The sequence below is a fragment of the Amia ocellicauda genome, chromosome 16 (genome assembly GCF_036373705.1).
Source record: "Amia ocellicauda isolate fAmiCal2 chromosome 16, fAmiCal2.hap1, whole genome shotgun sequence".
In the NCBI taxonomy this organism is placed as follows: Eukaryota; Metazoa; Chordata; class Actinopteri; order Amiiformes; family Amiidae; genus Amia; species Amia ocellicauda.
In genome coordinates this window covers 11,526,044-11,550,169 of record NC_089865.1, presented here as the reverse complement: position 1 = coordinate 11,550,169, position 24,126 = coordinate 11,526,044, and the positions used below count along the sequence as shown (strand labels likewise).

Here is a 24,126-nt window from a genome sequence, read left to right as displayed (position 1 = left end):
AACCCCTATCTTTGATTCAGTCTGCACATTAGTACAAATTACACACATTATATAGCTTTTTAAGATTGCGCCAAAGAGCACAACTACTCTATTAAAACAATATTTTTGATTAATTAAATGTGGGTATTAAATACATTTTACTGGGCCTGTATAGAGGCAACTATAACTATAAACTATAAAACTATAACAGTAGGCACTAGATGGCTGTGCTGATTGGCCAAATTATACCACGTGTCTCAATCATGTGTCTTTCATGCGTGGTGACGTATTAAAAAAAAAATATCAACATGAACTAGCAGCATGGCGGATGAGGAGCTGGTGCCGAAAAAAGACTCAACATCAGATGTGTGGCAGTGGTTTGGCTACGTACAGTCAGACATTTCTCAGAGAAAAGTTATCTGTAAACTTTGTCGAATAACGGTCGGCTCTTCTGGAGGTAATATGACAAATCTTTTCAACCACCTGAAAAGGAAGCATCCGAAGGCACATTCCGAGAGTGTTTCACTCAGGTCGGTACAACCCCACTCATCTGTATCTCACGAGGTCCCGAAACAAACACTTATCACTGACCGACATATTAGAGCAGTCGAAAACATACGACACAAGCAGCAAACGTTGGAAAGAGGTGACGGAGGCGGTCACATTCTACTTAAATCATTGATATCATATTATCTATTGGCTGTGATTGCCACTTGAAACAGAATGTTTATTTTTCAGAAATTGAAAAGTGCACACCTTTGTGTTGTTTATATTTTATTACTGCGATTTCTGAGTACTTTAAGATCTTGTGTTATTTAATGTTTATCCATTGACTGCTGATCACAACTTTAATATTTAAAATAAAGTTAAACTCGGGCCATTTAATGACCATTTTGACAACTGATTCTTTAATTAATGTTGTGTTTTACATTGTACAAATAGATAAATCCATAGGCGTGTTCCATTCTGGATATTCTCTATAGTACATCTAAAATTGGGAAGATCATGATTCAGATTGTGGATCGTGATTATGTGTTATAAGATCATGATATGATTTTTTGGGAAGATCGCCCACCCCTACCTAGGAGTCACCCTCGATCCTGCGCTCTCCTACACTTAGTACATCACCACGCTGACACGCACCTGCAGATTCTTCCTGAACATACGCCAAATCTGACCCTTCCTCAACTACTCGACTCAGCTGCTCGTCCAGTCCCTGGTCCTCTCCCGCCTGGACTACTGCAACTCCCTCCTGGCCGGCCTGCCTGCAACAACTACCCACCCGCCCCAGCTCATCCAGAACTCTGTGGCTTGTCTGGTATTCTCTCTGCCCCGATTCGCACACGCTACTCCACTGCTCCGCTCCCTCCACTGGCTCCCGATACCGGCACGCATTCAGTTCAAGACGTTGACCCTCACCTACCGCTGTCTCGACCACACTGCACCGAACTACCTTCAGTCCCTAGTCTCCATCCTCTCCAGGCCCAGGGTTTATGTTAGCCAGCAAATGCCGGCTTTTCGCCGGTATCACGTGTAGTTGTCCGGCAGATGAAAATATCAACAGCCAAAATGTCTGGTGGGAAATATGCCAAATAAATAAATAAATAAATAGATTAATAGCATATTAAATAGCGTAATATTGTATGACCTATAAGATATGTTGCCAAGATACCAGCGAGCCTCTGCCGTCACAGTAAGACATTTCTGAGTGTTTGGTCATGTGAGATGCAGTGAAACGGTCATCAGGAAATTCGAGGAAATCTATCCTGCCTGGGCAAAGCTGGGAAAGACTGCCAGCACAATTCCTGTGTCCAGTGTGCCTGCAGAGCGTGGATTCTCGCTCCAGAACAGGATAAAAACAGCCCTGAGAAAGGTGACGAGGTTGATGAGAATTGCAGGTGCCGAGGGGCTGGATGGCTTCAACTTTGCACAAGCAGCGGACCACTTCTATTCAATGAAGTCGCGCCGGCAAATAAATGGGAATTTGAAAAACACAGAACTCGGACCGACCAGCCTATTATTTTATTTTTTAGACCTAACTGCTTCTTAATTTAACTTATTTTCAAGTTATTTAATTTGACAGGCTTGGAATGCAAAGAGACATACATTTAATGTAGACTAATGTCTTTATTTAATTAACAATAGCATTGCAAGGCTATTGGTTTTATTTTATTGTTTTAGCATATCAGTTCACAAAGTTTGTGAAGAGTTCATTCTGCAGCCATATTGGACATAAAAAAAAAAAAGTGTAGCGTAAACTCTGTCCAGGCCGCTGCGGTCCTCTGGTGCCAAAAGACTAACTCTGCCTCCTCTCCACTCCCCTTCCTCCAGAGCCGCTCCTTCTTATCCCTGGCCCCTAAGTGGTGGAACGACCTTCCCACTGATGTCAAAACAGCAGAGTCCTTGACCTCCTTCAGACGTTTACTCAAGACACATCTTTTCAGACAGTTCTTGTAATTTAGCCATTTACTCTCCTGTAAGATAACACCTATACAATGTTTTATCATACTACTTGTCTTGCATTACTAGTACTCGTATTGTTTATTTTGATTTCCCCTATGCTCCCTTTTCCTTGGCCCTTGATTGTGACCTAACATCTTGTCTGCACTCATCAGCTTTTACAATCCAGGATGTAAGACCTCATATATTGTATACACTTGTGTAAATTGGAATTTGTAAAATGTATTATGCTTTGAATTGCACTGTATTACATAAATTGGAATTTGTAATATGTTTTATGCCTTGAACTGCACTGTATTTTTGCACTTTGTATTGTGCTTATATTTTGTACGTCACCCTGGATAAGGACGTCTGCTAAGAAATAAATAATAATAATAATAATAATAATAATAATAATAATAATATATTTTTTAATCAGAGTCAGAGATGTAAGCCTGACATGCATCCACTCCTCCGTACTAAGTGGATTTGAATTCAAACTGTAGTTTGTTTGCAAGCAAGTAAAACAAATCTGCAAATGTATTGTTCATTTTCAAGTGCACTCTTAAACCAATCTGACCATATGGGCTAGGTGTAAAAAAGCCTTTAAAGGAACAAAGCAAAATGACACTAATGAGTTCCCCCCAGGTAATAAGTAGGATAAGATTATAGAAGTCTATCAAGAGGTTATTTTATTTATATTTTCTCATTCACAACAAGTGACATTGTAAGCAAGAACAACAACAGAGGATTGTGCTATTTGAGAATAACAAGCCAGAAATTAACAATAAACAACAAGAAGGTCCAGAGGACACATAGTAATGTGTTCTGTATTACAATGAAAATGCAAAACCAGAAAAATAATCCCACTGCAGACACAATGTGCTAACACCTTGGGAAGGTTAATATCACAGTCACAGAGGAGAAGATTACATAATTGTCTTGTCAAGAAACCGCAGAGTGAATGTCTTTGTATTAGAATTAGCAAAGCCTATTCTCTTCACAAATGTCAATCACTCACTGTTACAGTCTCAAAGACGATTCACATTAGGCTGTCCATTACAATTTCTGCTGTCTATAAGTCTATAAGTGCTGCACCGCTTCCTATTTAGTCAGTCCCTGACAACTATTAACCTCTACTGAGATGCTGACCCCAGTTAAACCTCATACACCATCTTCCTGTTTTCTATCACTAATTCAACAGGGATTAAACACAAGCCAATATGTAATATCAGAGATTATTTCGTTCCTGGGACTCCAGGGCTGAAACCTCCCAATAAAAATGTTGACAGCCATCAGGATTTTTCTCTCAAAATGTAATGTCTAATACTACACTAGCTCTGTTTTTCCCAGAGCCAGACATAATCTGTGACACATGGAAACAGCACTCTTTCATTCATGGCTTGGTCATGTCCTAGACTGATCCCTTTCCTGACCTCAATTTTCAGAACCTGCTCAGAAGTCACATCAAGTCCCGTTTACTCTGTTCAGCTGACCCAATACTACATGTTGCCCTTGTACAAGTAACAGTCAGATGCCCTACTATCTGCTGCTTTATCGGCCAGATATCTCATTCCACTGAATTGGAAAGTCAACTTCCAACTAGCTCCCGCTTTTTCTTTCGTTCCGTAGATCAGGGATGTCATGCAGTCTCTTACACTGGAGAAAATGAGACATGCGTTACATTGATGTACAGTGAGTTTCCAGCCTGTATTGGTAGGCTTTTGTTTCAGGAGACCTTTTCTCCTGTGAAATCTAGTAAAAATATATCTTTCTTAGTTTCCTTTCTTCATTTCATTGTATTTTATATCATAATCTTTATTCATTCATTTATAAAAATCTATACAACAAATACAATGAGTACTAACTGAATTGCCTTTATCTGACCTATATTCAGAGATAAAAAGAATAAACATGTTTTATCCAGTGATTTAGACATACCCGCTTTCTCAACCTACATGAACAATTTGGACATATTTATACTGACAACGTCTTCCAGCAACGCTTGAAGACACGAAAAAGTTTCATGATCTCATTTATAAACCAAAAAAGGAAAAAAAAAAAATCACTCCATTGTGCATGATGTCATTTAATTTAACTTCTATATAATGTAGTCATGTAATGCTATTCCACATATGGTGGCATTTTGTCAGAGATAAAGCCATGCTTCACTGGCCTAAGAGTCTGTAAGTGTTTCCTCTCTCTTTGTCAGTGTAAATCCAAATTTAGTCATGGCTGTCTATAGAGATGCAGTGATACATAGAAAAAAAGCCACTGCGTCCATCACTCAAACTGAGACCCCATGTATTTTCTCACACCTTTCTGAGCTCGAATCCTTTAAACCTTCCACCAACCTAAAGGTAATCTGATGTACTCTTTTGCCTGTCATTATACTAATGTGTTTCCAAATGGGAAACCGAAAAGGAGATTTTAATGCCATTTAAGTTGAAGAGAACCTTTTCATTTCCTTTTCTGCACAGCATTTGCTTTTGTGAAATTAAACTTACACTGGCTGCATTTACAGACAGAAGAGCAGGATCTGACATAGCTTGTTACTGTCAAACTCTATAAGCTTTTAATTTGGTGTAGCTCTATATATAAAGAATATTAAATAACAAAAAGTGGACAGAAAGACACCAGAACACTCTTACAGTGCTCTTTTGCTACATTATGTATAACTGAGGTAGGAATATATTAATAAGTCAGACAAAAACTGTTGAAATTCCATGAATCTTATATTAAAACAGGTTTTCCAAATCTTTTCTTTTGACCTTTCAAAGGACTCTATGTTAAAGTTATGACAGTTTGCACAGTCATTCCTCCTGACAGGGTTTCTGCATTTTGAGATGCATGGACTGCAAATGCTGGATATCATGTTAAGTGGGATGCAGCCGGTACACAATGACTTTGAGACTTTGCATAAGGTGCATTATTTATAAAGCCTTCAATCAATGATCAGGGAAAGCTGGTGCCTGTCTCATATCCCAGCAGTTCTTTAATGGAATATCATATGCAAGGCATTAAGGACAGAGTGGTTTTAATTTGAAGTAGGCATTGCTTAGCACAAAAGTAACAAAACAAAAACAGCACACCATCTGATGTAGATATCTGTCTGTGTACAGCATCTCCTACAAATCTTTCAGGCGAAAGTCATTGTGTGTGCAGGTCTATTATGGATTAGGACGGGAAATCACGTTATTTCCTGACATCATACTGTGAGACAGCTAAGCTTTGAGTGGATCCCAATCAGCAGTGCAAATCTTATTAGAGGACCTAGTTTAGGGTGTTTCTCTTAAATTACCTTCTATTATCCAGGTTTAATTGATCATAGATATTGATGTCTTCATTTTAAACCCGGGGGATCCTGTGGTAGAGAGCTACTTAGTTTGCAGTCTCTGTTGACAAGCATTTGCAGTGGTTATGGAGACCTGCTTTTTAGTGTAAACCCCTTGCTGCTGAGATGCTCATTTGTTATTGGATATAGAGGGTGGCTGACCATTGTACACAAGGTATGTGTGGATAAACTGAACATGCACAAGAAAACATACAATATATTCTTGCAAGTGAACATCCAAAACCAGTCTTACAGCAATATTTTAAATGACAGAAAATATTGAAATGAAAATCAGGCACAAACCAAAAACAAAACATTGCTATGGTATGTTTTATTTAAAAAAAGCCATTATCACGAACTATAAAAATGTACACTTGCTGAATAATGTCTCATCATAATGGGCTTTGTCATTTTTTTAAGAAGCAAGATACTCCATTGGCACTTTCAAGAAATAACATGTTCCTTAATGAGATCTTTACAGGCAATCAAAATGTGATTATCAATTCATGAAAAGGTTTACATTATGAATAACAATAGTAACAAAGCTTAAAATAAGCAACACAAAATATAATTATATTTTACTAAAACATAATTAAAAGAATTAAGCTTTTCAAAAGACTGCAATTTAGATTTGTATCAGAAACCCTCACCCTGCAACTGTAATTACCTTACTTATCTCCTATTTGCTTAATTGAATATATTTACATATTTATTGAAGAAGTAAGACCAAAGATGTTCGTTAGGATTGCTTTGCTAGACTCTTACAAGTGACACAGTTTGTGATGCATTCATTAAAATTTGTCACTGCATAATATTAGAACTCACCTCTGGAAATTGTTAAAAAAAAATCTGAAGTGAATTCAGTAGAATTTCTTTAGTTATTAATGTTATTTGTTAGTTTTTTCTAACTGCCGTGTAACATTTTTGAACATTAAAATGTCATAAGGCTTTCATAGATATAGTATTTTGTATGAATGTCATTAATAAGTCATAGAACACAGTAATTTAATTACACAAAAAGAAAGATCTATAACAATAGGACAGTAAATAATAAAACAACCAATACAGACCAGCAAATTGAGACTAATTTTGATCACTCATTAACAACACAGCTATTTAAAATAACCGTTTTATCAATAATGGAAGAAGTAGACTACACTTTGAACACAATTCCAGTAAAAATAGGTAACTGTTTAGGTTTGACTATGTTGTCTGCTACATTTACTTAAGTCTCTCAATGACATGTAATATTCTCCCACTGGTCCCTTTACAAAGTGAAAATGCTTTTTTACTTTTTTTTTTTTTTTACTCTCTTGCTTCAAGCAACCTTTTAAATTACAACCTGAGATATTGTAACATAATTCCATTTCTTTTTAACATTTGCACTTCTTAATTTTGTTCTTTGAATTATTTGTCCAACTTGCAGCTACATATGAACTTAAAGGGGTCCAACATCTGATTTATATAAATGATACCCTATGGCACAGTAAAAGAATTTCAGCCTGTTTTATATCTAATAAATACTGTGATTAAACAGTCCGTTTCATGAGCATAGTAGGCTTTCAACGGCTCCTAATACTTATCATGAATAATAACCACATTATTGGCAATAAGAATGGAATCATAAATGTCTCACTGATAACTAACAACTACATCTCATGGTTAAAATGAATGTGATTAATTAAAGTGAGCTGGGAAAAAGACCATGAGCATATTCTACAGTTACATCTGTAATGGTAAAATAAATAAGCATTTAGATGTCATACTCAATTAGCTAATTCATTAATATAATGTTTGTAAAACAGACTTTCAGGATTTCTGGATGGTTTAGAATGATCTCTTTGAACTCACGAATTGCCACTAATATTTCCTACATGTCTTCTCAACCCTGAGGTCGACAAAATACATATTTTTTTAGCCATCTACATCACTCGAGCAAAAATTTAAACTCGAAAATAAACTTCCCATATATTATGCAATCAATTTTACTACTGTAGCTGATGAAGCGTTCATATTGATGGCAAGTGACAAATGCTATTTTACATGTTTATGTGTACCACTCAGAGCCCGGTAAAACAGCATAAGCATAAGCCGTCATGAAGTTTATATCGCAAGCAAAATATATAAAGCAATGAAATAAACTGATACATTATAACAAGTGAAGCAGTACTAGTAACTCTCGTTTTGGACATTTCACATACTTTGTCTTATGATTATAAAATTATCTTTCCCCTTTCACAGAAAATCTGCTGAAACCAGGGCTGCTTTTTCAGCTGTGTCTAAGCATTATTGTCCTCACTGGGTAACTTTAATAGCCTAGGCAGTGCAGCAGTGGATAATGTAATGTCTCAGTCTTTTTAAGACATTTTCCTCATTTTTCTACATTTTCTCAAACCATCTGCCATTTAAAGCTTGTTTTGGTTTAATAATTCAAACTGACGTGATGACAAATGCTTCACACATTTAAACACTTTAAATATTCAACTAGTGCTCTAATTTACCAATATCAGACCTTAACATATAGATATTTTTTATATGTACACTATTGGTAAAAATAACTTTTCTGGTAGTAAAAGCTGCACATGCATTATGTGTTTCATGTATGTTAGCAGCATATTAATCAATGTGTAAATGTTTGTTTTCTAGCTGTAACGTAAAATAATGCGGGGAGGGTCTCATGTAAGTCTAAAAGGGATTATAAGATATTATTTAATTACATTTGAATTTAGGGCTGGTATAAGGTGGCAGCTGCTATCTATAACTTGTCATGTTGCTATCAATGTCGTATTTTTTTAAGAACTGGTATAAGACTGGGGAGCAGATGGGAGGATGTATACAAAGCTTCAGGATACAGCAATTTTTTGCAGGCAGATGAGATCTCTTTTGGTTTATGATCAGAATAATGATTCCTATGTGGGATTTTAGCATTACTCAATAAAGAAAGAAAAAACAACAACTGTACTTTGTTGTATTACAATATATTATTTCAAAGTCAGCTATTGCATTCCAGAAAATGCACAAAATACTAACAGCATAGTGAGCAAGTAGGTTTATCTACTGTACCTTCAATGTCTGGCTCCAACCCAGATCTGTTGCCTCCTTCATCACACTATCTCTGGAAATAGAAAAAAATGTCATGGTAAGAGATTTAAATGTTTTCCTTTCTGACTTTCAGCACGTCGTAAACACGCTGTTGAGAAAACGCAATCTTGTGAGAAGACAGTTATATAATTCTGGCAGGACTCCTCAATAGGGTATAGACGTGGGGCTCACTGGACCAATAAGCATGGCTGCTTGGGTGGTTCCTGGTTATGGATTGTTTCCCAATGGCATTTATTGCCCCCTGCCCCCTGGTAAACTAGCATATGGTATTTTTTTTTTTCCTGGAAGAACTAAATGTAAATTTCTCCCTGGCATGCTAGATATAAAATATATGTTGTAATCCTTTTGCATCTTCGTATTACACATTTACAGTGCATCTCGAGAAAAAACATTTAGAAAATGTATAGGTAAACACTTTTAGAAAAGTACAAGAATTTCAATGGACTTAAATAAAATAAACAAAAAAAACATGATTAGGTTTAACTAAGAAAAAGTGAGTGAATATGGTTATGACTATTACAGTTTCTGGAAATTAATTAACATGACAGAATATCTCATGTTGTGAAATAAACGTTAATTCATAAGAAGGATATTGCCCTGTCCCTTTCAGGGCTCTGTGGGGATTAAACAAAATCAGCATTAATTAAAAAAAGGAAAAATACAAGATAGATTAATTATTTAATTTAAAATAACCTATCAAACTAAATTACAGTCAGTCGATTGACATCACTGTAAAGCTACAGCTATAGTAAGACTTATAAAAACGTATAATGTTGATTTCAAAATGGCAAATTGCTATTAGTATGGGAAAGAGGTACATAGCGTATAATCTGCAATAATCCAGTCATTGATGGTTTAAATAATAATTCTCTACTTGATAAATAGGTCTCTGTAGCTCCCTAAATATTTATATCATAATCATTTGCAGAACACACTGAATTTAATATTCACAATTTCATAATAGTCTGACCATCTGTGACTCCTTTTCATTTACATCCAGAGAGAGGCTGACATAAATGGCTACATGGAGGGCGTAGTACTTGCTTGTTCTGTATTTGGTGCAGACTCCCTGGGAATAGGAATTCACTGCCACCAAGTTCGAAGAGTCAGGGCAACTTTCCAGAAATCATAGCAACATCAATCTATGTCCTCTTCTGAACTGACATTGCTGAAACTACTGACATAAGCTCTTTTTCATAATACATTTGCATTCACACACATTTTGTGTAATAAAAGTCGTACAGTTTGTTTTCTAACAAATTTGGGTGATTAATGTCTTGTCATAGCGGGTGACTAGGCTTTTTACATAAATTATAAGAATGTCTAGATATGCTCAAAGAGATATTTGACATAAATGCCAGAAATAATATAGTGGTGCATAATATTTCCCCTAGAATGTCTTCATGGATTTTATAATCATTATTGTCACTGTCGTATGTGCTACACAGCATAAGCCCAATCCTCTTATTATTGTTCTAAATTTGATATGCATTTATATTGAGTCAGTAACACACTATATATATATATATATATATATATATATATATATATATATATATTATTTATTTTTTTTCTCATACGACAGCAATACAGTTACAGCATTTCCCAGTCACCTCATGGTTTAATCCATGAAAAAGGCTGTATCAAACATGTGCTACAGTATAGAATGGCACTGAAATATAATATCCCTAGATAAACTGTTGTTTTCTGTGCCCTGTGCTGAATATAGCCTAAAAGTATATGTATTAAAACTAATTAAAATTCTTCTCCTATAAATATTCCCAGAAGAAAACATGATTTGACTTCACCAAGGAAGTTTTTTTCAACTATTAATTGCTACTGACAAGCAATGGCTAGTGAAATGGAACTCTACCTCAATTAAAGGGAGAAATTAATCACATTTACTGTCATCACTTATGTCAAAGTGAGCTACTCAAACCCGGAAACAAGCCATAGATGAGATCCTTTCAGTATAAATTACGGCAAACAATAAATAAAACCAAAATAATCATAAATGTCCATTAACAACATGGTAGCACTTCAGTTTTACAATGCAGATGGCATTCTTAATTTAACATGAGATTCTTTAAACCAGTCAATGTCTGGAATGACAACTAATTACCTATTTCCAATTTTCAATTTTGATGCATTAAAGTGAAAACAATCAGACAAAGAGCCCATAAATGTAATTAAAATCATTGCTTCTTCTTGCAAGATAAACATGTGACCAGTGAGTAGTATGAAATTACCACTAACCTATCAATGCGGCTACTATGTGGCTTTGATTAAAGTCTTTAATGAAAGAATCCATAAATTACTAATGGCTCTACTTAAAATAGTTTTCTAGGTATCCTGAAATACATTGAAATACAGAAAATTCCTTTATTATTGTGGTTATGTCTTGCTCGTGTGGAAGACACCTGTACACACTTGGGATCAAGACCAGGATTTCCCATTCAAGGATTGCCGGGAAGACGGAATATAAAATATAAACATAAAATATCACAATATTTTTTCTAGTCTTAAAAATGCATCATGTTGCACAAGTACTTCAATACCATCAATAGTTCACTTCTTACAATTGTGCAGTCGATGATGTAAGGGTTATAGCAATGGTCTGTACATGTTGAGAACTTGCCTATGCAATTAAGCACTTCCAAGTGTTGTTTCAGAAAAAAATGTTTTTAAAACAATTGACGATATACATTATCTCTCATGCCATATTTTTACCATATTTTCGGTCTCTTCACGTAAACCTCATGAAGATAGTCTAAAGAGTTTTCTCTGTTCAAGGCAACAAACTGCAGAACAAAGATTGTACAGTATATACACGCTCCTGTTGTGATCCAGCCCACATCTGACTGAAACAAAGAGAAAGCCTTCTCTGTTTGGGGACAGGCAATAATTTAAATCCACATCAAGATGAGTGTTGAGTTTACAGATGCTGTGAGTTTCTTAATAACTCAACTTTAAAACAATGTGTGTTATTTATAGTGCATTAAAGTACACAATTTGTTTTAAGCTACCTTCCCCCAGGCTAATTACTTTAAAGCTTTTATTGTTTAATTGTTTTGTACTGCCTTAATCAATAGAACGCAGTAGCAAAAACACAGTTTAAAACAATATTTATCACTGAAGAATCCTCTACTGAATCACTATGTTTTTACACAATATAAGATCCTACTCATATGTCTGACACTGACTCAAGAATTGTTACATGGGTTAACAGCTAAAAGCCGACATGGGTAACATGCAGTTGAATGATTCCTTGGTAATTGAAATTCATTATTTTACCTTTAAAACATCAGAAAATTGGCTTTTTGTGCCAGAGTACCAAATTCCCTCATGGAGAGGCCAATAGCAATATACATACCTCTACTAATACCCTCTGGTAATTTACCCACACAAGTACATTTAATATAAGCACAATCAAAGTTTCAAAGCTCTGACACCCATTAGATTTCTATGTGCGTGGAGTAAGTGCAATGTTGCTGGATCATCAATCAATACATGTCATCATTCCAGAAAAACACGTCATTATGTTAGGAAGGTCATTAATAAGACCAACAAACAGTGTCAGATCCTGGATTAGGAAGCTTGACACCTTAATACCCTCATCAACATCTAATCTGAACATGTTGTAGGCTTACTCTTAATATCATGGTGAGACGTTTGTATATGCCACTGTTTAAGAATGTATTATTTTCAGTGACTATCAAAGCCTTCATTTGTACTATACAAGAGACTGTAATATGTGGACCGAGACAGTGAAGACACATCTGCTCTGCATTGGATTATTAACAATAATAGCAATAAAAAGCATATATCTGGTAAAATCTTCATAATTCAGGAGTAATTGTTTGCTTAATACTGCTGACAAAAAATAATAAGAATTCCCAATGAAAATTATGCACCACTGTACGCTAGATCATATTTTTAATTGCCTGTTTCATGAACTTGGCAGACAAATTGGTACTGTATGAAAATTAAAATGGCCACAAAACACTCTCATCCATTAAGAGCAGAAATTAGACGGCAACATTAAAAAACAGTTGCACGGACGGCTGAGATCTGCAGTGCAGCTCTTCAGCACAAGAACCGGTCGTAGCACACCGCACACAAACAATGTGACCTTGCAAAACACACATCACTGTCACCCAACACGGATTCATTTCAATACAATTTACCTTGGTAAGAAATTAATACATTACATTTGAAAAGCTACTGCCAATACAGTTAATCATTCTAAATCCTATGCATTCCGTAAAATAATAAATGCTCCACTGAATACTATTAAGTACCAACTGTTGCCTATTTATGAAAAGCAATTAATTGAATTAACTGTTTGCCCTAAAACTCTTTCAACATGTTCAGAAGCTGGGAAGTATTGATCCAGAATGACATGGATTTAGTATATCTTCAGGGACTTCAGACAGATAAAAATGAATGACATTTGACACCAAGAGGTGACAGAATGTGCTAAAAGCTCACTGAGTGAATTATAACACAACCATATCACATTTGGAATATGAAAAACAAAGAATTGCAGATTGAATAGATAGAAAGTTAGAAATATATGTTCTTACATGTATTTTGACAACCAGAATATCGCAATAACACAAATAATAATAATTATGATTAATATTATTAAATTAAACTCTCTACAAACAAGTATAATAATTTAGTTATATTTGAAGTTATATTTTCTGCTCATTCATTTACACTTTTATAAATAATTGCATTAAGGAGTTTATTGAATTGCACTCGGAATAGCTACAGCACAAGATATGCTTTTTTGCTCATCTAACACGTAGGTTACCGAGATCTACCCATTTCTTTTTTTACTAATCACTTCTCTTCTATCAAATTACACAAAGATTATGCCTTTGTGAATTAAATAATTAAGAACATCAGTCAGTGTCCTTCTTTTAGATTTATTATTGACTCTTTTGTCTTCTGGCTCCTAATTAAACAAAGAAAAATTGATAATTCTAGGAATCTTTTTGAAATGCAAGCCTCACTAATGCTTTTGAGGATTCTAGCAGATTTGCTACAGAATAGTTGAATACAAAGGGATTAATGGTGTTCTTTAAGATCCCCCTTACACAGCCCAAATGTGATCTTCTGAACAAAAACATTTTCTTAAATTGGATGTAATAAAAATATAATGTATATTCATATGAAATCTTCACATATGACATAGTTTTGGAAGACCTATAAGTGACTCCTTACAAATTATGCTTTGGTGCATAGCCCCATCATTAAAACTCGTCAAAACAAAATTAATCAGCACCCACAGGAGGATGCAAAGCAAACATGCAATATAAAGAAGGATACACCAAAGAGATTGGCTTACATATGTTAAATGTGCTCAGGGCTCTGCATGATTATTTATGACCATCATTTTTGGTGAAAATATCTATAAAATGAAGATGGATAACCTCTAGCCTATATGTTAACAGTTAAGAAAACTAAACATCAAACATGTTTACAGAAATAAAGATTTTACTGGCAATACTAATGGGACCATATCGCTTGTCTTTGATTTTTAACAAAATTCAGATTCACCGCAGAGCAAGGTCGATTCCCGCCCTCATGACATCGCTTTGTATTTTGATGAACATGTGTTCTAAGAGGATGGGGTAATTTTACAATACTAATGAGGGAATTGGGGGCATCTCAAGGTGATGCAATTACCCATATCTGAAGCACTTCATTCCTCAGATTTGACTCATTACTATGCACTGCTTTGGGGCTTACTGAGAGGACAGTGCTTCAGGGGGGGCTGTCGCAGGCATCTGTGATGACTTGAAGGCGAACACGACAATCTGCCACCACTAGTGCTTGCAGTATTCTGGTCAGGAATATTTTCCAACGCAGGATAGTTTTTGGAGAAGAATAGTGATCATATGAAGCATATCATCCGTTTTGCATTAACTGCTTATAAAAAAACATTCTTTTGACATTTTCTGCAAGAGTATTTTGAGTTACACTATTTACAGTATTCATTATAAATGGAATTGGGTAGAAATGCTTTATTATGTTTTTAAGGAACATAGCGTATGAGGATTCATTGTCTCTGAGTTTGAGCTTCAGCAGAACTAGCTTGGTGAGAAGGAGAAATAAATCTGGGTTTAATCAAACTAAAGCATTCCTGTAAGAATAGGAAGCTTTGTGTAACCATATGCAAAGCCGCAAAAACTTAAGATTGTAAAGTGTCATTTCTGGCTTCCAGATGTAGAAGGAGGAAAAAGTGATGCATGCTGACCCCAGCTGTCTGCCATGGCTTAAGATAGGTTTGCCCTTTGCATCTTTTCTTTCATTATTCCTTCTACTTAGCAATACCTCTTAGATGTTGGTAGCCTTTGACATCTTATATAGGACACTCACCTCTAGGGAGGCCTCCTGGAGGGTAAGAGGGAATGGCCGAGCCTTATGACTACAGGTCAAGTTTAATCACTTGCTCCAGGTTTGCTTAAAATATAGAGGATATATGGGCATCGTGTCACCCATCATGTGCTTTATAAAGGCAAAGCCTCTGTGTTACTGCAGATTTAATTTTCTCCACAGGGAATGTCTATCTGCACTTTGTGAAAGTTTTATGCCCTTCAGATTAAATTAGCTAATGCAAGTAGTGATGTGTTTACAAGATTGTACAAAGTCTGGCCTTTTATACACATTTTTAGAAATTAAAACCCTAAGAAAAACCAATACTTGGAGCTCTGCTAATTGTGGGTAAAATGAATGTAAGGCTACAGATCCTAATAGAAAAGAGTTGATAATTATTTTCTATTAAGTGTGTGTTTAGTCGATACAAGCAATAAGTCTTTCAACCTTTCTAGAACATTTCCAGTAAGCCAATATGATTCTAGATATCAACCTTCTCTTAAATTCCCTCTAAAATATTAAAGATCATACAGTAATGCAGCTAAGATCAATGGCCAGCTTGTTTAAGTAGATTGCATGATTTACACACAATTTAAATCAGACCACACTTACCACACTGCTAATAATAAAAAATGCAGAATCTTCCTGCAGAAGATCTTGTGACATATTGTAATGCTGGAAGGACGGCAGTTGGTGCTGGGAATCGAACCCTAATTCCACCCCCCAACACACACACACAGCTCCTGTTACTCTAATAAGATCATGCAGCCTACATTCCTACAGCACAGGCAGTAATGGAAGCTTCATCCCACTGTTAACACCAATGTAATGCTTGATAGGGTAGCAGTTGATGCCATGCCCTAGTGTGCATGGCCTGGGGAGGAGTGACAGCTTTGCTCTATGCTGCATGTGCAGGTCCCAAGCATTATAGGACCGTCTGCCAACACTATGATATATTTCCAATAAATATATAAAACATTTATTTGTTCAAATTGTTTGCATACAAATGGGCATACTGCAAAAATAAGGGACCATATCTTTCTCACCACGAGAATTCTAAGACAAATGTTGTTCTTACACAGAAAGAGAATACCCGTGCACAGATCTAAATCAGACAAAGAGACAACACCATTGCTGTACACTCTCATATCATTAATCATGATGAGAAAATAATGTTCTACTAACGACCACACTTGAATTATACGTTTCAACACAGCATTAATTTTCTTTTAGGAAACTATGTCTATATATCTTCATAACGTTATATTAATAAAAACATGCTTATGAATGAACATCTATTAACATCTTATTTTGACCGAACCGAAAACTCAACAAGTTTTCCTGAGCAACCTTAATAAACAACTTATGAATATTGGGAACAAAAGAGGGCTGCAAGGATTGGATTTCAGAAGAAATAAAGAAAACTGCCTCGGAAATCTTAATGAAAGATTTAATAAAATTACAATTTAGACTGACCTATACAACATTGATTATAGCTCCCCAGGACCAGGGTTAGACATGTCTGATGTATACTTTTAAGCACACAATCACAATAATCTGTAAAATATAAATACATAAAATATAACAAATACACTAAAGAAAGAAGGGAAGTTATCTGATATTATTATCACCAGATTAAAAATTAAGTTTATCTGAAGATGTTCACCCTGGCAATAAAAGCTCTTCTGAAAGTAGACCAGTATGACCTATATTCTTCTGATACTCTCACCAGAATGTTTGGATCATGATATACTAAATTTTCAAGAGCTATTCTCAAGAGGCTCTTAAAAATTTACCAACAAATGAGTCTTCAGTGTCCCGGCTAGGTGCCCAATACTGTGGGATATAGTACACCTCTTTAGGATAACATCAAGACTCTGTTGATTATGAATTAGTCTCATGAATCGTATTGAGGGCATAGAATATATCATTAATTCACAAAATGTTTTTGCTCATCAAGAGTTACCATCCCTTGCTTCAAGATATATTATGTTCTTTCATCCTGCACTGAACATTTACATATACTCCCTAGATTTTAATCCATCTTCTACACTGGTTTCTTTTTCAGCTCAACATTTTGCTGATCTGCAACATCAGACAAACCTAGACCGTGGAAATATTATTCACATATCAAAATATATTTAAGGAATTTCTTTCCCCTGTTGTTAAGGTTTCCTGAAAACTCTGGGCATCAATGGAGACTCTTATCTCTGGATTTCTTAATACCGTGGCTTATGGTTAAGTAATAAAAGAAAATTTCTCCCTTGATAAATCCACTTTTGATTCTCCCAGCAAGTCTCTCCTAACACTTTGACAACCCTCCTGAGCATCATTTTTGCCCAGCTGCTATATTTTCAAAGTTTTACTACTGTTCATGCAATAAAGCTACAGTAAATTCTTGCTATTTTTACCTGATTCTTTCATCCTGATTAGATTTAAAGCGCTCATGCTCCAATTCTCTGACACTGCAGACTACAAAACCTGGAATGTGGTATTTAAGAAAGTCTGAAATGACAACTTATAAGGGTCTGTAAAACTCGCCATGGACCCACAGACTCTTGTAAAGGAATCCAGAAATCAAAACACTATGTAAACCTATATAACTCTTATTAAATATACAATGCTACATCAACACTCCAACTCCACCAGGACTGTGAGGAGACCAAGATCTGCAAAGGACCACATCAAGGAGATACAATCTCACCAAAAGTTTTAAATGGCAAGTGTTCAAGACTTCAGACTGGGAAAAAATGGAAATCCAGTTAAAATGGAGCTTATTTGAACAACATACTGTTATGTTCCAATATGTTGACCTTTTTCAACATTTATACCAACAGTGTTAGAGATTCAGGACTTAGTCTACTCACTGTCTCAGTTCTGCTGATCTGTATCATTGCTAAAATGAACAATCTTCTACTTGTTTTGTCTAGCGAAAGTTTAATTCTTTATAGACAACTATTGTTTTCCTGTTTGTGTGCTGGGTTATTTGTTAGCATTACATTTTAACTGTTACATTACTTAAAAGCTTGAAGAAGACCATGTGATTTCCCATGCAAATGTCACTACCTGACCACCCTTGAACTCTTTCTCCATGGTTACTCCTAAAATGACTTCCCCACTATATTGATTTTATTGGTAAGAAGTATTGGACTCTTGCCTTCCTAATCCATTGCAGTGTCATCAAAGCCTGCAGTACATTAAATAATTCCTCTGCTGTCTTATTGATGTTTTCCAGTGCCATCTCAACTGCCAATGTGATTAAATATATATTCAAGAAGTACCTGGAAGTAATCAAATAAAAAATATATGAAGAGTGCAGTACCTTTTACAACATGATATTGATTTCATCTATATGTATGTACGAAGGGGAGTTTTATATTTTACATTGAGAAAACTGCAAAATGATAATATGGCATTATATACAGAGATTTATTCATTTGTTGAAGTGCAGCTAAAAGTTGATTTAGCAAGAAAATGCTGGCGTATACTCAGTATTTGTCGATACAAATAAATCAAAAAGTAATTCAACGTATTACTATCAATATTGTATATATCATTCGTTACATATTTAACTATTCCTCCATGCAGAACCTCTTCAGCTCCTACAGAATATGTAGCTTGTGCTTGTGGACTGCTCATAACACAAATTGTCTATTGGATTGAGGTCTGGAGATTGTAACCCCAAATCAAAAGCATTGATTTTGTGCTCCCTTATCCATTTGGTCACAGAGTTGGATATGTGTTTCAGATCATTATCATGTTGGAAAGTCCATTGCATCCAAGCTCGAGCTCCTTGAGAGAGGGGGCGCAGATTTGCAGCTAAAATATCCTGGTATATTTTGGAATCCATGCTTCCCTCAGTTCTAACCAAACAGCCCCACAGCAAAACACATCTGCCTCTATGATTCACAGTAGGTATGACATTCTTCTACACATAAGCTTCATTTACTTTTTGTGACAAAAATACCACTGGTCAGCATGTCCAAAAAGTTACATTTTGCTTCATCACAAAACATGGTAATAATTCAGCTGCTTTTTGGCCATTTTCTTTCCATGCATACAGACCAGCTGTATATTTGGCATAAGAAATTGAAGCTTGAGTTGAGCAGACTATCTCACCATTACTCACCAGAAGATTTATTTTGGTACATTGTACTTTATTTATTATCCTTATTTGTCTCCTAGGAGACACCTTTAGCCAGGGCAACTTACAGTTGACACATAATATACACATTTAATGAAACACAAGAGCAAGAAAATATAATTTTAGTCCTAATTAGAGTAATTACATGCTTAGTGGTTATAGATGTTACATTGGGACAACATGACATATTAGAAGAAGAATGGAGGAAACCATGTATTAATATCGTGGTAATACTCAAATCAGTGAAATGTCTGTTTTCAATAATTTAACTTTGTTTGTTTCTCAAATCAGGCTGAAATAAAAATATATTTTTATACACATTCCATTAACAAACAATGTGAATTCAATCAATTACTAAACGTTTAAAAAGTCTTTACAGAGATGTCCACCCATTCTCTGTATGCATTACGCATGAATGCTACTTGATGTGTTACATTGGTCTTCACAACCTACAAGTTATGGCCATAGTGGGTAATGAATGAAGCATTTTCTAAGGTGACTTTACCGGCACTCCTCGTAAACAACTTTATACGATAAATCATAAAGTATTTTGTTACACTGGAAAGATAATTACTGTCCATTGTAATTAATGCATTTCCCCCAACTTTTTAATATTTGGAAATTGGGTTTGAGGTCCAATCATTTATAAGTATGAGTATGAATGCCAGCAATATTTCCACTCTTTACTACATGCAGATAAATATGTGCCTAAAAATATTAAGAATGGGAGGAGGTCATTTATCTAAAACTGTAGCTCGCCTATATCCCCTGTCTTTATTTATGTCAGCAAATTATGTCATCCTGAAAAGGTTGCATTTATTTATTGTTCAAGATTGTTTTACGATCAAATTAATGGAAGCTATTCCAGTGGGTCAGACTTTCAACAACTTTTTTAGCAAACATCACAAGCTGCCAGCTTTGTGGGACCCATGTTAGTTTGATGCAAATGGGCTATTAAAGGCTGTGTTAAGCCTCTTATTAAGAACACCACTAATTTAATTTACCATCAGGAAAACATAGCACCAACAATTTTAAATGAGTTACTGACACGTTGCATTGATTTGAATGTCAATAAATTATATACTTGTGGATTCAGATTACTCGCCTTTTATACTAGTAAAGAATATTAATTTCGACCATAAACAAGTCTTCGGCATGATAAACTATCTGTCTGTGAGTTAAAACAAAAGTAGAGTTAGAAATGTATCTACCATCAGAAAACCTGCCAGTTTTAAGCTGAAGGTTGATGTTCTTGAACGTCACTGAGCTCAGGTATTCATCAATTAGATGTTCTTTTAAGATTAATTAAATATAAATTAATATTTTTTTTAAGTATGCATCTCTGTAGCTCTTGACAAATGCCTAGTTTTTAGAGGTTCATTATATAACATGCTATGGTCGTCAGTGCATAGAACCAAAAGAGAGAAGGAAGGGATATTCATGAGAAATGAAGGAAAGACCTTTAATATTCACACTGCTGTATGCTGCATATACAAGTAATGCACATATTTTGGATGTCGGCTTTATATTAAGTAAAATATTACTCATAAATAATACAGAGCTCCCTGATTAGATCTACCAGTGAGCTGTGCGATGATGAGCCATAAGTATTTCAGCTGAACTACATTTTGGTTTGCGGCTGCTAGGTGTTTCCAAGTTATTATACAGAATATTGCTTTAGTAATCAAATTAAGTGGAGGTCAGCAGGGAATGGGAATATTTATTTTATAAAAACTTTCACAATATTCTTCTTTTTGTTTTAGGAACTGATACATTATTTTATCTCATCAGAAAAGTAAATCAATATATAATATCAAATCCAAACTACAGTGCCGTGAAAAAGTATTTGCTCCCTTCCTGATTTCGTAAATTTTTGCATATGTTACACTGAATGGTTTCAGATCTTTAATACAAAATGTAATATAAGACGAAGAGAACCCAAGTAAACACAAAATTTCAGTTATAATTTCATTTATTTAAGGAAAAAAGTTATCCAACACCAACTGGCCATGTGTGAAAAAGTAATTGCCCCCCTGAACTTAATAACTGCTTGCGACACCTTTAGTAGCAACAACTGCAACTAAACGCTTCCTATAATTGGAGATCAATCTTTCACATCGCTGAGGATAAATTTTGGCCCACTCTTCTTTGCAGAATTGCTATAATTCAGTGACATTGGAGGGTTTCTCGAGCATGAACTGCTTGTTTTAGGCCACTCCAAAACCCAAATTTTGTATATTTTGAGCCATTCTGTGGTGGGCTTACACTTGAGTTTTGAATAATCATCCTGCTGAATACCCCAATTACACTTCAGCTTCAGATCACGGACTGATGACCGGACATTCTCCTTCAGAATTTTCTGGTAGACAGCAGAATTCATGGTTCCTTCTATGATGGCAAGTCTTCCAGGCACTGGGGCAGCAAATCTTCCCCACACCATCATCATGTTTGACTGTTGGTATGCCAGACGTAAAGGGACCCGTGTCTTCCAAAAAGTTCCACTTTTGATTCGTATCCCAAAAGGCTTGGACGATCACTAATCACTAATGTTTCTCTTAGCCAGCTATGGTTTGCACCTTGCAATTCTCCCATGATTTCCATTTTTGACCAGTCTCTTTCTTATTGTCGAATCATGAACGCCATCTTAGCTGAGGTTAGAGAGGCCAGCAGATTTTTAGATGTTGTAGCCTACTTCACATTAATGGTAAGGTTCTATATAAGTCATGTTTTGATCGAACAGGGCTGGTAGTAATCAAGCCTGGGTGTATCTGCTCTAAATGAATCCAATGATCATTTAAATTAGGTGATTGAGTAACTAAGGGGGCAATTACTTTTTCACACAGGGCCAGTGGGTGTTGGCTAACTATTTTCCTTAAATAAACAATTATCATTTAAAAACTGAATTTTGTGTTTACTTGGGTTTTCTTCATCTCATATTACATTTAAAAATGGAGATCTGAAACCATTCAATGTGACAAATTCACAAAAATTGAGGAAATCAGGAAGGGGGCAAATACTTTTTCATGGCACTGTATATCTTATTCTTAACATTCCAAAGACATTCACAGTGACTACTGATTGCAGTACTAAGTTAGAAACACTGTATCTTATAAAAGTTGTATCTATAGAATCATTTTTAACTAGGTTTTGGCTCTTAAAGGTTTGTAATGTAGACATGTTACATCGCAAAATCTTGTAACAATATTATTAACTCACTAAGGTGACTCAGACAGGTCTCTTGTTAAAGCCCTTTGAAGGATCATAATAAATGAAAAGATGAATGCTCCACTATACAATTTTGTCTTTCCTATTCATAAACCCCCCAAAAAGGCATGTTTAAGCAAAGAAATACACAGACCCCCTGAATGAAAATATGTCTTGCTACAGGATTAGGTATCCTTTCCCTTAGGTGAACTAATTTCACTTCATATAACTCACACAGCAAGAACACACACAGCACATGGTATAAGGTGAAAAGCACAACTAAATAAAAAATTGAAACTCCAAAAACTGACCTTCCCTCCAGTAAAAGGCAATACCATTTTTATTGAAGTATCATATAGCCTACCTGGTTTCTACATTTATTATCACTGACAACACATTTTACTTTAAATAGTCCTGAACATAATGGCTACATGCAGATATGAAATGGAATAATAGCCTACATTTAGGGGGAAAAAGGAAATAAAGTCCTTAAGGTCCATCCTCAGTCATTCCCTATAGTGGTTTGTACTCCTTAGTGTACTGCCAGCTGTGTTTTGCACATATTCAGCCTCAAGCTTCATTCGAAGAAATATACTAAGGACCATTTCAAATGTCAATTACAGATAGGCTTTATTTTGTTCACTATGGGACACTGCTTCATATTGTCAGCTTCACAGCGGTAATTATACACAGAGCCAAATTATTTTGCTCTTCCGTCTTCAGATGTATGAAGCATTTTCAACTTCATGCTAATATTTATTAAATGATTATTGACACATTTTACAATGTACGAATTCAGAAGGACAGAAAGATTTTGACTTCCTATTCCCTTATAGGAAAAAACACTTTTTGTATTTTCTCAAACCTGACAGCAATCAATCAAACAGCAATCACGTACACAGACAATAACAAGGCTAATTCAAAATGACAGCCAACAATATGATTATAATGATACCTGATCAGTTGGCATTTCAGTCCTAATGTTTATGTTTTATTCTTCAAATAATTCTTTATTGTTCAATCAAATGTACTGTGTTATTTGTAGTGTTTTGTATTATACGTAGGCTGCTTGACATTAGATAGGATTTGTGCACAAATCTCTTGGAAAATGACCAAAACATTTGTGAATTCTATATAAAGCAAAGCCAACAAGGCAATAAGACTAGAAAGCGAATTGCCCTCAATTCAATTAAATTTGATTATGACTGATCAAGGTATTGATTTAAAGGAGATAACAATTATAGTACAATTAGGCTTCACAGAAAACACCACAACACAGACAAACACTGAAGTGTACAAACAGACTCTTTAAAATCCAATGACTAGTTAAAGTACAAATACATCAAATTGTTAAGAAAACTAAAAGAAAAAGAAAGAAATCCTCCACACTACAACTGACTGGATCAGACTCTACCCAAGAAAATAATATGTTACTGAAAAGCAGATGGCCAGCTACAAAATGAAAACAAAAAAATACATAGAAGCCATTACACATTTTCTTCACAAAAACATGCTTCCCTAAAATACCACCGAGCAT

At 35.2% G+C, this 24,126-nt stretch overlaps 1 protein-coding gene across 1 annotated transcript in view; it reads right to left on the bottom strand.

Annotated features, from left to right (window-relative positions):
• Nucleotides 1-24,126, bottom strand: part of b3galt1b (UDP-Gal:betaGlcNAc beta 1,3-galactosyltransferase, polypeptide 1b) — a 97,442-nt gene that overhangs the window by 36,072 nt on the left and 37,244 nt on the right. Inside the window, exon 2 of the mRNA XM_066688204.1 lies at nt 8,816-8,867. The gene's annotated coding sequence lies outside the window, so the exon portion shown is untranslated. The remainder of the gene's footprint in view (nt 1-8,815; nt 8,868-24,126) is intronic.